The sequence below is a fragment of the Oryctolagus cuniculus genome, chromosome 10, assembly GCF_964237555.1.
Source record: "Oryctolagus cuniculus chromosome 10, mOryCun1.1, whole genome shotgun sequence".
NCBI lineage: Eukaryota > Metazoa > Chordata > Mammalia > Lagomorpha > Leporidae > Oryctolagus > Oryctolagus cuniculus.
In genome coordinates this window covers 70,149,029-70,163,929 of record NC_091441.1, presented here as the reverse complement: position 1 = coordinate 70,163,929, position 14,901 = coordinate 70,149,029, and the positions used below count along the sequence as shown (strand labels likewise).

Here is a 14,901-nt window from a genome sequence, read left to right as displayed (position 1 = left end):
ACGGCACAGCCTGTCCTCGAGGCCTGCCCAGGCTGGTTCTGAGCACAGAATTGGGCAGCAGGGGGAGCCATGAAGGGTACTGGCGACAGAAGGCCCCTCTGTGCTTCTGGGTCCCGAGGGAGGGGTCAAGAGAAGTCCTGAGAACAAATCCTAAAGAAGCCTTTGTAAGAGCTGGGCAAGCGACACTCGCTGTGCAAGCCACAGACCCCAAGCGCCTGGCGCTCCCACAGCACTCTTGCAGCTGGGCCTTGGGGTTGGGTTAGGACTCTAGGCTGTCTTCTTTTTTAAGATTTATTTGTAGCCAGCGCCGCGGCTCACTAGGCTAATCCTCCGCCTTGCGGCACCGGCACACCGGGTTCTAGTCCTGGTCGGGGCGCCGGATTCTGTCCTGGTTGCCCCTCTTCCAGGCCAGCTCTCTGCTGTGGCCAAGGAAGGCAGTGGAGGATGGCCCAAGTGCTTGGACCCTGCACCCCATGGGAGACCAGGACAAGTACCTGGCTCCTGCCATCGGATCAGTGCGGTGTGCCAGCCGCGGCGGCCATTGGAGGGTGAACCAACGGCAAAGGAAGACCTTTCTCTCTGTCTCTCTCTCTCTCACTGTCCACTCTGCCTGTCAAAAAAAAATTAAAAAAATAAGATTTGTTTATTTGAAAGGCAGAGTTACAGAGTGACGGGGCAGGGAGGGGTGGGGGTGGGGGGATCTTCCATCCGCTGGTTCACTCCCCAAATGGTTGCCACAGCCAGGCTAGAGTGAGAAGCCTAGAACTTCAGCCGGGCCTCCCATGTGGATAGCTGGGGCTCAAGCACTTAGGCCATCTTCGGCTGCTTTCCCAGGCTATTTAGCTGGGAGCTGGATTGGAAGTGGAGAAGCAGGGACTCGAACCAGCTCCCATATGGGATGCTGGCATTGCAGGCAGCAGGTGGCTTAACCCGCTGGGACACAATGCCAGCCCCAGGACTGTGCATGTTTAAGAAGGTCTTTAGGAAGGATAATCCCTGAGCAAATGTTTGACATGCCAACAGCAGGAGAACAGAGGTGTCCACCCAGATCAGACAGCTATGGGACAGGCGGCAAGCAGAAGGGACACGGCCCAGCGGGGCAGCAGAGGTGACTCTACAGGGGCCTGAGCTCAGAGTGGCTGAGCCGCCAAGGATGGCTCTCCAGGGCTGAAGTCCAGGGCCACGCCTATGGGGGCTGACTTTAGCAGCCCTTAGCCACCAGCCAAGCAAGTAGCAGCCACAGCCAACCAAGTTCTGAAGGGTGGAGCCCTGAGTGAGTGACAAGTCTTCCAGTGTACACCCCAGGGGCAGGAGGGCCATCCCTGAAATGACTGACATCAGCCACCTGGCCTTTTCTGAGGAGTCACAGCTCACATGAGACTTAATTGCCACGGAAAAGTTAAGAGATGCAACGTGTCTTGCTCCTGGGCACAATGGAACAATGCACCCCTGTTACGCATTTCAGGAGAAAACAGTGAGCCCAGAAAAGCGCTCACCTCGGCCAGCTGATGGTTGTGCCACGTGACAGAGGCAGCCACGCTCCAGGGACAGGAGTGGGAAGGGAAGGCCACCGGGAAGCAGCAGACTGTCAGCTGTCACCAGAGAAACGGAGTGAAATGGGGGTGGGCGGGCAAGGAGGGAGGAGGCTGCAGACCCCAAGGTAGCCCACCCGGGCACGTCCAGCCTTCCCCTCCCGAGGCCAGGAAGGGAGGTGACCGGAGTGGTTCCTGGTGGGGGGGCAGGAGGAGGCAGAGGAGGATCCAGAGCAGCAGGAGCATCCCCAGCTGTGCCCCGACCCAGCAGAAAGTCGCAAGTTAAGGAGCCCCGCGGGTGATTCGGTGCCTCCAGTCTGAGAGCCTTTGATCTAAAGCACAAGGGAGGGACACAGGCGACCAGCAGAGGGGAGCCAAAGCGGGGCCGGAGGCAGGGCGAGCCGCGTGGAGGTGCTGCAAAAGTCAAGGCAGCAGAGATGGATGACAACGGGGATGGGGAGAAGTCTCCTGCACAAACACTTAAAATCGGAGGGTGTGGTGACATGGAGAAGCCAAGAGGCCGGGGGTGGGAGCTCAGAACAGCTGTAGGTGTGCGGCTTGGGCAGCTCAGCCTTAAATCAGGTGAAGGAAAAGAGAACTCTTACATAATGCTGCGGATCCATTTGCCAGCGTCTGCCTCAACCCTGAAGCACTCAAGTCTGTTTACAAGCCAACTCGGAATCTTCCAGACTCGGGGAGGTTGTATTTTAAATGCTTTTATGAAACTGCACAGTTCTGACACACCCCGTGCGCCTACTTGAGATACATTCCTCAACTACTCTTTGCAGCGGTGCATCCCGGAAAGCTTTATAAACAGAAATCAATCCAGATGCAAAGTCTTGGAAACAGGGAAAGGCTACAGAGAAATGACTTCATCCGAGGCACGGCCCTGCGCGGAGAACAGGATTAAACAATGCTGGAAGGCTCATAACAGTTCCAACAAGGCAGAAGCACAGTGCAATGTCTAACACAGAACACAGGGGAAAGGTTCTGGGCATGGGAACATTACTAACCTAAGCTACCGGGCGTGGGGTATCTAAGAAAAATCGTCAGTTTTTAATCAGCTATACACACAGAGGAATGCTGTACCACTGAGCAATGGCAAGCACTTAAAAAAAAAAGTCCAGCCCCAGCTTTACAAAGTGTTGTGGTATTTATCATTAAATAGGCATGTGTCTAACGTTCTGGAAACTTCCTTTTGGAAAGGTTGCAAGGCCCCACTCTGAAAATGTTACTCCGGGGATCTGGGAGGCACCCAGCACCTCCAGGCTCCCCCTGGCCTTTAGGGCAGAGTGTGGCACGTGGCAGGATGGTCTGCTCACAGGCCCCACCCTCGGCAGTGGAGTCCTTCACAGCCACTGCCCTGGTTCTTTGAAAGGGCACCCAACCAAGGACAGCGTCTGGGGGCTGGGGCCTTGGCGCGGGGGAGGAGTGCAATCCGCTGCAGGGGCTGACAGAGGGGCAGAGTCTCCCCCTGGCTCATCTCAGTGCCCTTCGGCCCCTCCCCTCCTGGGGCCATCCAGCACCCAACACCACTTTCCAGCCCCATTTCAGGGCCCTGTTACGCTGACTGTACTTTATTGAGTGAAAGAAGCCCACAGATACAGGAGAAGCCGAAGTTCCAGCCATGACCCAGTGATGACCTTCAGGTGGAAGGGCCACGTGGCCACATAGCCCAGGGTCCCCGTCCTGACTCCCTCACTTGCAACTAACACTTAGGAGAGACCAGTCTTGTGTTAACCACTTCCCAGATCTATCTTTCCAACCTCTGAAAGACGCAAGTGATACTGTTACCAAGATCTGCCTATCACAGATGGGGAGCGAGGCTCAGGATGGGTGAGTGAAGCACTCCAGATCCCACAGCTGGGAATGGGCAGATTTTCGGGACCTGACCCAGGGAGGCTGGCCCAGAGAAGGTGCAAGGGGCAACAAGACCTCCATTCCTCGCTCCTGTAAGCAAAAGCTCCTACCTGGGTCACGTGCTGCCTTGTGGGTCTTGGTCTCTCCACCGACTGCCTCTGCTGTCCGCACCAGGCTGCTGGGAGCACCCCTGCAACAGCCAGTGCAAGGCTGGCATGCGGCTTGCAGCTATTGTGGACAGAGCTGCCTGGGGGCTTCGCCACCCCCGTGGCTTCCTCCACCCTCTCCCCCTCGGCATCCCTGGGCCTGGAAGGATGCCTCTAGCCAGGTAAGTCATGGCTCGGGCAGTGTTCCGTACAGAGGAGGTAGGGCAGGAAGACTACGCTTTCTAACCACCAGGTGGACTGGCCAAGGGGGCTTCTCGTCAGCCCTGAGAACCAGGCCAGTACAGACGCTCTCCAACTCAGCGGGGCTCCACTGACAAGCTTTCGACTTCACAGTGGAACAAAAGCAATCCACACTGGACAGTTAAACTGCACTTGCAATGGTGAACTTGGACCTCTTCCCAAACTTGTGATATGAGGTCCCATCCTCTCCTAGACTGCTGGGCGCTGAATGCATTTGAGTGCTGCTTCTAATCAGCCCGCAGTCCCAGAGGGGAACACGCCAGGCTCTGCCGTGCGCTGTGCAGCTGAGCTGGGGTGCTCAGTACACCAGGTGTACTAAATGCACCTTCAATCTACTGTATTTTCAGTTTATGATTGGGTGACAGCAACGCAGCCCAGAAAACCCCAGGAGCCTCTGACAGCCTTTAGGACACAGCCGAGGGGAATGATACAATAACCACCGAAGGTTATGAAGGTCTGAGGTTGAGAAAGTAAAATCAACAGCAAGGAGTCTTAGCCTGCAACATGAACCAAGCTGGGATTTTTACACACATTTGCTGAAATCTGCTCTGTCCCAGGCAGGCACTGTGCTGAGCATTTTGTCAAAATTATCTTTCTATAAATTAAGAGATTCAGAGCATTCTAAAAAACTGTTCACCAGGAACCAGGAATCCAAGTCCTTGGCTAAGAAACCACATTCTTTCTTGGTAAACAAGATGAAGAAAATCCATCATCTAGCAAGCAGAACAGCCGAGAATCCACAGGTCTGTCTGTCCAGCAGCAAAGGGGACACCAGGGGCGGAGTTCTCCTGGTCACTAGTCTGCAGGACCCATGTGCCCGCGCCATCTCTCACTGGCCGATGGGCTCATCCCTTCTTAATGTCTGAAGGGCTAAGACTCAGTCTACCCCAGCTGAGCTCAGGGAAGCGCTGCCCCCACTCTTCGGTGAACACGGGAACAGAGGTGCTGGTGCCGTGCCAAAGAAGCCAGAAGAGGGAAGGCTCAGCTGGGCTATCAGAGACAGCTGCAGGCAGGGCTGTTCACGGAACAAATGGAAGGAAAGTGCGCCCTGCTCTGACTCGTGACCTGGGGCGGCACAATTCAACCACAATTCGACTGTAATTCGACTGTGTCTAGTACGGTTCCTACACTGCCCTCCACATGGGCCGCATTCAGCTGTGATGAGCTAGCTCCCTGCCCCTAAAGATGTTCACACTAGCTGCTAGCTCCTTGACCTAACAGTGTAGATTCAAGCACACGACTGTCCACAAGACAGAGGCAGGGGTCAAAGAAGCCAAGGAAGGTTCTAGAAAGACAGGCAGGTGCAAGGAAGGAAGGAAAGTGTAGGACAAGGAATAGCAAGGGGGAAGAATCGGCTGGGCCCGAGAAATGCTATACTTCAGCACCCTTCCATCTCCCTGCAATTGTCCCATGTCCCCGTAACCCCTCCCATCAACAAATTTTTGCCAAGTTCTGTAAAGCCGATGCTACTCAGCTATTTGTCAAATGAATTAGAGAAAGATTTACAAAGCACGCAAATGCATTGAAGTCAGTTATGACAGTACACAAAAGAAAATCTTCGAGAGCCAGGATCCCGAGACAAAGGACGGCTGCAGGGATCTCCACGGGGCTACTGGAAAGCTACAGAAGGGGCGGAGTCCACAGACACTGAGGGGGCAGGCAGCAAAGAGGACAGGCTGGGTACCGGCCAGAGAGCAGCTCCTGACAGCAAAGGGCGTGGGTCATAGTTATGGCACATGGGTCACCCAGCTGCCACTGAAAAGCAGTAGGTCAAAGCAATGGCCGTCAATAAACACCATTATAGAAATAAATTACAGTCTTCTCTGGGTAGGAATAAGCTACAGAGCTAGACGGAGCACCCATTGCACTACAAAATTTACATGCACTATGTCACCTAATGCCCGAGAAATTGGAGAGATCCTGTTGCACGCATTTTAAAGAAAAGGGACTGAGACTCGATGGACTGCATGGCCAAAAGGTCACCACTTACAACCCAGCTCCCTGCTAATGGCCTGTGAAAAGCAGCATAAGACGGCTCAAGTGCTTGAGTCCCTGCCACCCAGGTGGGAGACCTGGAAGAAACTCCTGGACCCTGGCTTTGGCCTGTCCCAGCCCTAATCATTGTAGCCATCTGGGGAGTGAACCAGTGGCTTGAAGACCTCTCTCTCTCTCTCTCAGTCTCTCTCTCTCTTCCTCTCTCCTTCTCACTCTGTAACTCTGACTCTGAAGCAAATAAATAAATCTTTCAAAAAGAAGACAAAGATGAAGAAATAAATCCTATCATGCATTTATTTTGCTTTCCAGAAAAATTCTCTGCAAGGCAAATAGGGCTACTCAGTGTGTGTGCCCACTGAGAACTTTGTCATTTTTTATAATTTGTCTCCTTTATTTGGAAGCAGGCATGTGGCCTTGCTGTTAAGATGCTGGTTGAGGCCGGTGCCGCAGCTCACTAGGCTAATCATCCGCCTAGCGGCGCCGGCACACCAGGTTCTAGTCCCGGTTGGGGCGCCGGATTCTGTCCCGGTTGCCCCTCTTCCAGGCCAGCTCTCTGCTGTGGCCAGGGAGTGCAGTGGAGGATGGCCCAAGTGCTTGGGCCCTGCACCCCATGGGAGACCAGGAGAAGTACCTGGCTCCTGCCATCGGATCAGCGCGGTGCGGCCATTGGAGGGTGAACCAATGGCAAAAGGAGGACCTTTCTCTCTGTCTCTCTCACTGTCTACTCTGCCTGTCAAAAAAAAAAAAAAAAAAAAAAAAGATACTGGTTGAGATGCCCACGTCCCATTTGGAAAGGCTGACTTCAATCCCAGGTGAGGCTCCCGACTCCAGCTTCCTGACAGTGCAGACCCTGGAAGGCAGCAGAGATGGCTCAGCTGGCTGGGCTCTTGCCACCCTGGACTGAGTTCCCTGCTCCGGGTTTGCTCTCCCCACAGGTTGCCACCAGCCACTGCAGGCATTTGCAAAGTGAACCAGAGAATGACAGCTCTTCCTGTCTCTGTCTTTCTCTTTCAAACAAATAAGTTTTTAAAAGATGGATTTAGAACAACAGAACTCATTTTCTGAATATTAAGTAAGTAGATGGAAAAGAAAAAGGCACAGAACCAGACATTGGAGATCTGACTCCTGATCAACCACGATGTGCACCTTTGACTGCTTAGTCACCTTTATCCAGCTATCAAAACTCCACTATTGCTAAGGGCTTCTCAGCCTGGCCACTACTGACATTTGGGGCTAGACTACTCTTTGTGGCTGGGCTGGCCTGTGTCCTATTGGACTCTAGGGAGCTTCCCTGGTCTCTGCCCATAGTAGCACCCCCCACTGCCAAGCTGTAACTACCAAAAATGTCTCTGGACACTGTCAGATGTCCTTTGGGAGACAAAAGTGCCGTGGAAGAGAACCACTGCTACAGCCACCAGAAACGCCCCCCAGGTGATCATATGCCGAGGACATGGGCTGCAATCCGAGGACCCCAGACTGCCACCTTGCCCATGTGCCCGAGCACAAGACAGACAGGGCAGAGAGACCCGCCACGACTTACAGAGAAGCAACTGCACGTCCAAGTTCTATCAAAGACGAGTCCTACCAAAGTTCTAAGAGGCTCGCCCTGCAAACATTACCATAAAAGAACAAAAGCCATCAAAGGAACGCTTACATCTCAAATGTATGCCTTAAAATTGGGCTTCTGAAGATCATTACAAGGGAGAAGATTTTCAAAACAGAGCTTTTCCACAGGAACATGTTCACTCTTTACAATTCAATTCACCAACTTCAAAACCGGGGCTGCCGCCACCATATGTGCTTGGGCCCTGCTGGGTTGCGGCCACCAGGCTGTAAGCCATCCGTCCTCCGGTCTCCTCCGCTGCTGTGTGATTTAACAGCAGCACGCTTTAACTGGAAATGATTTGTGACAGCTCATAAACAGCTCTGAATACACACCATTGTCAAAGGAGGTATTAACAAATTTGCACTTCTCCAGTTCCCACACACGCAATTTTCTCATCATTCTGACAAGAGAAATGTTTAAGGAAAAGCCAACAAACAGTTCTGAGATCTTGGGGCAATGTTTTCCAAATAAGTGCACCAACTTACATCAAACAGCTACTTCATTTCAGCGACGTGAACTTCCTCCCCGCCGCCCACTGCAGGTGCACCTGCTCTGCTGGCCTCTCCTTAGAAAAGAGAAAGCTCTCTGTCCCAGGCCAGCATGCACGCTGGCTTACTGGTCGGGGCAGTCTTGTTTTCAAAGGGCTCTCTAAGAAAGCATCTGTAAGGTACCAGATTGCGGGAGATGCTGTAGGGGCTGATCTGCAATTTGACCCACGTCCCCAGCACCCTTCACACCAGCTCTACACACCTGCTGGCGTTCATCGAACTTAACCCCAGCCACCCCAATAAAATGCTGATCCTGAAGCAAGAAGGATCCAGGAACTCTAAACTACTCTGATCCAGTGCTTCTCCGACTTTAAAGTGCAGACGAATCCCCTGGAGACCTTGTTAAAAGGCAGGTTTTGATCTCGGGGGTCAGGGCTGGAGCTGAGAATGCATTTTTCAACCTGGATGCAAGGCTGAGCTGTGCTCCCAGGAGGGAACTCAGACAGCAGAGCCAGGAGAGGGACTCTAAGTAGAAGAGGTGGCTACTTCTACTCCAGACGTGGAGAGGACCCACCTCAAACTTCCCAAACTTCCCACCATGTCCAATGCACTTCATGGATCTGAGCCCTGTCCACAAGAATGATGTTTTAATTTTCAAGAGGATAACATGGACTTCAAATCTTGAGTGTGCACAGCAGCACAGGTTCCCGTGGAGAATTAGGGTGCTTTAAAGCGAGTCTTTCCTGCAAAGAAACTCGGTTTGATTTCTGGGCAACAGTCAAGGCTCCTAGGGTCCTAAAGAAGCAGAGCGTCACTTTCTAAAAGGTGAGTAAGCCCAACAGTTATACGAAAGCAAGGTAACGGCAAAGCAAAGTCAGGCCAGAAGAACATTAGTTATTAAGAACTGTATTTTATGTAATTATGTTTTATGATTATGACTAATTATTAATAATAAATTGCCTCCTCACAAGGAAAGCAATGTTCAGCTCCTTCCCTAACTGTCTCCACGGTGATAAAATACAACATCAGGGACTCAGCAGAAGCTGGAATGCCTGGTCCTCCCCAGCCCACATCCATCCTCAGCAAATCCTTCACCTCCTCCTTGCCACCCTGGCCTGGATGGAAGCACGTGACCCTGCAACCACTCTGAGCATCATATAAACACACACACACACACACACACACTCGGCAAGCTCTTGCCCACCCATGTCATCCCCACTCCACTGTCAACCAATCTGTGAGACCTTCCTGTCCCCATACATTAAACCCCATTATCTGCCAAGAGTGGAGTTGTTTTCTCATCTCGTCTGTCTCTCAAAATGCACACCTTAGCACCCAAAAGGAATGTGGCCCTCTCTGCCTGGCAGCACTTCCCAGGGGTGTGAGCGGCTGGAAGCAGGTGCAGGGGGCATCTGTCTTTGCACCCGGTTGCCTGGCACCCTGCAGGGCATTCTGGGGTTTCCAATGAACCCAGTCATGCTGGCTGTGTGTCTCTCTCCCTCGCTTCTTCACAGGTTCAGTGACTTGTTCACGGGTTCATTCATCAAACCTTCAATGCCAAATCCAAACTCTGGGCCCTCCCTCTAGGCCTTTGGAGACAAGAATGAAAGAAGCTAGCCTGAGTCTCCAGATGTGATACCATAAAAGCACATCTGGATGAGCAACACACTTTTTGGTACATTCTGCTATCATCTTATCGTCCAATTACTTTCTAGTCCCAAAGCCCCTCTAAACGTTTAACTTCTTTAATGCCTGTTAACAGGTGCACATTTTTGTTTCTTTTATTTATTTACTTGAAAGGCAGAGAGAGAGAGAGGCAGAGGCAGAGAGAGAGAGAGAGAGAGAGAGAGAGAGATCTTCCATCTGCTGGTTCACTCCCCAAATGCCTGTAATAACCTGGGGCTAGTCCAATCCAAAGCCAGGGGCCAGGAGCTTCCTCCAGGTCTCCAACACGGGTGCAGGGACCCAAGCACTGGGGCCATCTTCTACTGCTTTCCCAGGCCATAGCAGAGAGCTGGATAGGAAGCAGAGCAGCTGGGACACAAACCAGAGCCCATATGGGATGTTGGCACTGCAGGTTGCAGCTTTACCCACTATGCCACAGTGCCGGCCCCCATTTTTGCTTCTTGAGACTCAGTCTGCTTCAAACTAGGAAGACTCCTGACTGTGCAATGGGCATGAAGGGACAGCCATGTTGAATTTATCTGCAGGAGCGAATGTGCAGCTCACTGCAGTAGCAGACCCAGCCATGGCCTGGATTAACTGTGAAGCAGCCTCAGCCTCTCTGTGCCCAGCCTTCCCCTCCCACACAGGTGGAGCCCTTCCCTGGACCACCCTGCTAGCCTCCAGACTACAGCCAGGTGAAAACAGACCAGATCACCTGCTGCGTCAATCCCTCCAGTGGTTTCCCAGGACCTGCAAGACTCCCTAGCTAAGTCTCAGAAAAGAAACTCTCCGCAGCTGTTCGACCCTCACTCCCCCACGCCCTCAGCCCCAAGGTTCCTCAGGCAGCTCCTATGGCCCAGAAGGAGCTCGCCCTTGCCTGCTCCTGGCCGCTCTCAGCACCCTTGCTTGCCTCTGCAAATCCCCGAGCGTCCCCACGCCCTGAACCTCTCTCCTAGTCATGCTTCCCTGGAGCCACATGCTGGCCCTGGCCCAGGCCCAGCTGCGTCCCATGTGCAGGTCTACAAGGGTACTTCAAAACCTTTGAGGGAGGCCATGCCACAGCTCACTAGGCTAATCCTCCGCCTTGCCGCGCCGGCACACCAGGTTCTACTCCCGGTCAGGGCGCCAGATTCTGTCCCGGTTGCCCCTCTTCCAGGCCAGCTCTCTGCTGTGGCCAGGGAGTGCAGTGGAGGATGGCCCAAGTACTTGGGCCCTGCACCCCATGGGAGACCAGGAGAAGTACCTGGCTCCTGCCATCGGATCAGCGTGGTGCATCGGCCGCAGCGCGCTGGCCGCGGCAGCCTTTGGAGGGTGAACCAACGGCAAAAAGGAAGACCTTTCTCTCTGTCTCTCTCTCTCACTGTCCACTCTGCCTGTCAAAAAAAAAAAAAAAAAAAAAAAAAAAAACTTTTGAGGGAAAGTGGAATTAAAAGTAGGGGCAGGCACAGAGCCTAACGGTTAAGACACCCACTGGGAGGCCCATGTCCCATGTGTGAGTGTCTGAGTTTGGGTCCTAACTCCGCTCCTGACTCCAACTTCCTGCTAATGCAGACCCTGGCAGGCAGCGGGGATGGCTCAAGTGAGTGGGCTCCTGCCACCGACACAGGAGCCTGGATTGAGATTCTGGCTCCCTCCTTCAGCCCAGTCCAGTCCTGGCTGTTATGGGCATTTTGGGGGGAGTGAACCAGCGACACTTTGCCTCTTTGTCTCTTTGACTCTCAAATACATTTTTTAAAATTTTTAAGTGGGAGTTTCTTTTGGTGAAAAAACAATTCTGAAATCTGTAGTTTTTTATAATATGCATTTTTCATGTGTTATGGGAAAAAAATGTACCAAAAATTTTTCTTGCGCCAAAATAAACTCATGCTTTTTTTTTCACTTTTTGAGAGAAAGAAAGATAAACACAAAGAGAAAGAGAACACTCTGCAAACACCCACAACAGCCCCGAACAGGGGTTGAAGCAAGAAGCCAGGACCCCAATCCAGGTTTCCCACTTGGGTGGCAGGACCTCAACTACTTGGGCAATCACTGCTGCCTCCCAGGGTCTGCACTGACCGAAGCCAGAATCAGGAACCAGAACCCAGATTCAACTCAAGCACTTTGTTATGGGCCATGGGTGTTTTAACCAGCGTATTAACCACTTGACCATACGTTCACCCTGTAAAAAAAGATTTATTTATTTAATTAGTTAGTTAGTTGAAAGGCAGAGTTATGGAAGGAGAGAGAAAGAGAAAATCTTTCACCCAAAGGTTCACTCCCCAAATGGCTACAACAGCCAGGGCTGGGCCAGGCCAAAGCCAGGAGCCTGGAATTTCATCTGGGCCTTCCATATGGGTACAGGGGCCCAAGAACTCAGGTCACCTTCTGCTGTTTTCCTAGGTACGTTAGCAGGGAGCTGGATGAGAAGTAGAACAGTCAGGAACTGGTGCTCATATGGGATGCAGAGTCACAGGCAGCTTAACCCACTGCACCACAACACTGGCCCCATAGCAAGTCACTTCTAGTCCCATTTTCCATCAACCTTTTGAAGTATCTGATTCCTGGCTTCCCCCCGGCTTCACACAGACCACTGAGCACACACCTTCCGTGGCCTCATCTCCAGTATGAGCCTGTGCTCAACCTGGGGAACATCTGCTAAGAGAGCCAGCGAGTGTGTGGGCGAGCAGGTGCAGTCTCCCTGCTAGGGGAGATCTGCTCACCGACAGCTTCATGTCAGAGATACCTGAGTGTAAAGGAGCCTGTGTCCAAAGATGCCCCAATCAAGAGAGCTTGTGTCCATTGTAAAGAGAAGAAATAAAAATGTGATCCATTCTGATTGTTATGCCTTAAGTAAATACCAAACAGTTTATTCTGAATTCCAGACTTCTCTGTCTTCTTTCGATACATCCCCCCTCCCACCTTCATTTGCAGAATTTGATGGGTCACACACACTGCACTTCCCATTACAAATTAACCCATCAGTGCCCTGCAACATGATCTATCCAAAAAGAAGGAAGCCTTGCCTGCTGGCATTAGATCTGTCGTAAGATAAAGCTCTTAGCCATCCCCAAGCTGGTTTACCTGCAGGCTTAGGAATTCCTTCAAAGGGGAAGAGACGAGGGATAAGGAAGAAAGGATGTTTAGAACATTACTCTTCCTGGATTCACATTAAGCTTCCAGAAAGAACTGGAGATGATGCACTTTAGCATAAAGCTAAGGGTGTTCTCTGTGCCACGGGTGGCAGAGAGCAGGAGGCTGTCTAGCTTCTCCCACAACCGCCCGTCACGTGGAGACTCTGCCGGGCTCCTGCTGCCATTTCCCCAGCACGGCAGCTCCCTGGCCGCGTGTGGGCAGGTGCAATGTCTGACACTTTTCCTCAGCTCCTCCCTTTCTCCTATCACTGCTCGGGGTCTGACAGTGCACCAAGACTGTAGACATCCACCCCCAGGGGCTGCTCTGAAACCAGCCTTGGTCACACATCTGGAGCCCAGGCTGGCATAGCAAACCCCTTGGACGTATGTGCAGGAACAGGGGACAGCATGCCAAGAGGGAAGCAGGCTGTACCTTGGACCCTCGGGGCCCCATTTGCCACACAAGCATGCGTCTGTCTCATGCCATCTGTTCACTAGAGCCTCGTGGTGCAGCCAGTGGTTTGGAAAACTAGCAAATGCCAAGACACAAAATAAACAGAAGAGCTGAGCAAGACTCCGTGGACGTTGTCCCCAGAATAGGGCACTACCGCGCTGCTCCGCAGGGAGGCTCAGAGCCAGAGGTCTCCATGCAGAAGCGACTGCAGGCACGCTGGAGGCACAGCAAATGCAGCTCTTTCTAGATGTTTTGTACAAGGAGGCCTTGACAGTAGCATCCAAAGGCATCTTAGGTCCTCATACTGGCTTCTCAGTTGCCAAGGGATGGACCCTCTGCCACCTGCATCAGGCAGCTCCACCATCCCAGACACCGTGCTGGGGACCCACCACGTTCTGACAGCAGACCTGCAGTGCAACCCCAGCATCAGTCCTGCGGCGTCTACTCACGGTTGTAACGATATAAGCAATGACTACTGAAGTTTATCATTTGTGAGTCAAAGGCTACCCGAGCTTAGTCCCCTTGATCAGACATGAAACTGTGGCCCTGCCCTGGGTCCCCAGCATCTACAATGCACCTGCCAGGGCAGTATCTGCCGACGGCCAGAATGTGAATGACGTCAAGTCTTCATTAAGAACTTCACTTACGGTGAGGAGACTTACTGTGATCTGAGACAATTCTGCAGACAGTTTGTCGGTTCCAACAACGGTATTTGTTGTTATTAATGACATCGCATTCCATCTGCAGAAGCCACTGACTGGTTTCAGAAGACCAAGGAGGGCAAGAATCCGACAGCCTCCTGCAGTAGCTTGGAAAGAACTCTGTCTGGGTTAACTAACTGTTCCCCAAGATACAATCTCTTCACAATGGAAGTAACCCCAAGGGGTTCACACTGAAAACCACTAAGAGCTACTAACACCTGGATGTGAAGCAGGTAGTAAACTTGTGAGCCTATGGTGCATTAGTTCATCCATTCACTCATTCAACAGTCACCAAGGGACACCTAATGAGATCATCACTGTGCCAGCGCAGCCCAACAAAAGGCAAAAGGCAGGAAACCAGATTGCTTTGCTAGGAGAAAGGCGACATCACAAGTAAGCAGGTAACTCCCCAACCCAGAGGCACCCAGGGGTGATGGAGAATCCTGGGTGCCTAGGTAGAGTGGCATGTGGTGAAATATTCACAATGAATTACAAAATCAAAGGAGCAGTCTCTTTCCTGTTAGAAATTTTCTCAAGAAAAGCAGGGCTCTGTGGAGTTGGAGACGTTTTCTGAACCACTAGGGCAAGCTGAGTGATACACATCAACTGGGAGTGATGAATCAAGGCCCAGAGCTGAGTTTTTCATCAAACCCCAAGGCAGATCCCTTGCGGCCTGGAAAATGCTGCAGAAAGCAGGGAAAAGATCTGATTCTACTTAGAGGGGCTGCAGTGGCAGCTCCGGAGCAGAGACAGCAGCAAACAGGACCAGCATGCAGAAGGTCCCCATGCTGCATGCCCTGCAGTCTCACGTGCACGGAGTCACTGCTTGGGGTCCCAGTCACTCCTCAGGGCCACCTTGCCCAGTAAGAAGTGGGATCAACCACATGCTGATAATCAACTAAGCAACCATCAGCTGCGACTCACGACCATTTTTATTACTAAAATAAAAATTAGAAAGTCAAAGTGTTTGAAGAATAAAAAAATCATACACGTTTGGTGTAGTAGTTAAGACACCTCCTGGGACACTTCCATCTTGTGTCAGAGACCTGGATTCAAGCCCCAATTCTGGCTCCCAACTGCAGC

The 14,901-nt window shown here is 52.1% G+C and overlaps 1 protein-coding gene across 1 annotated transcript in view; it reads right to left on the bottom strand.

Moving 5' to 3' along the window:
* LOC127492483 (translation initiation factor IF-2) overlaps positions 1-14,901 on the bottom strand; it is a 178,499-nt gene that overhangs the window by 127,590 nt on the left and 36,008 nt on the right. The gene's annotated exons all lie outside the window — the stretch shown is intronic.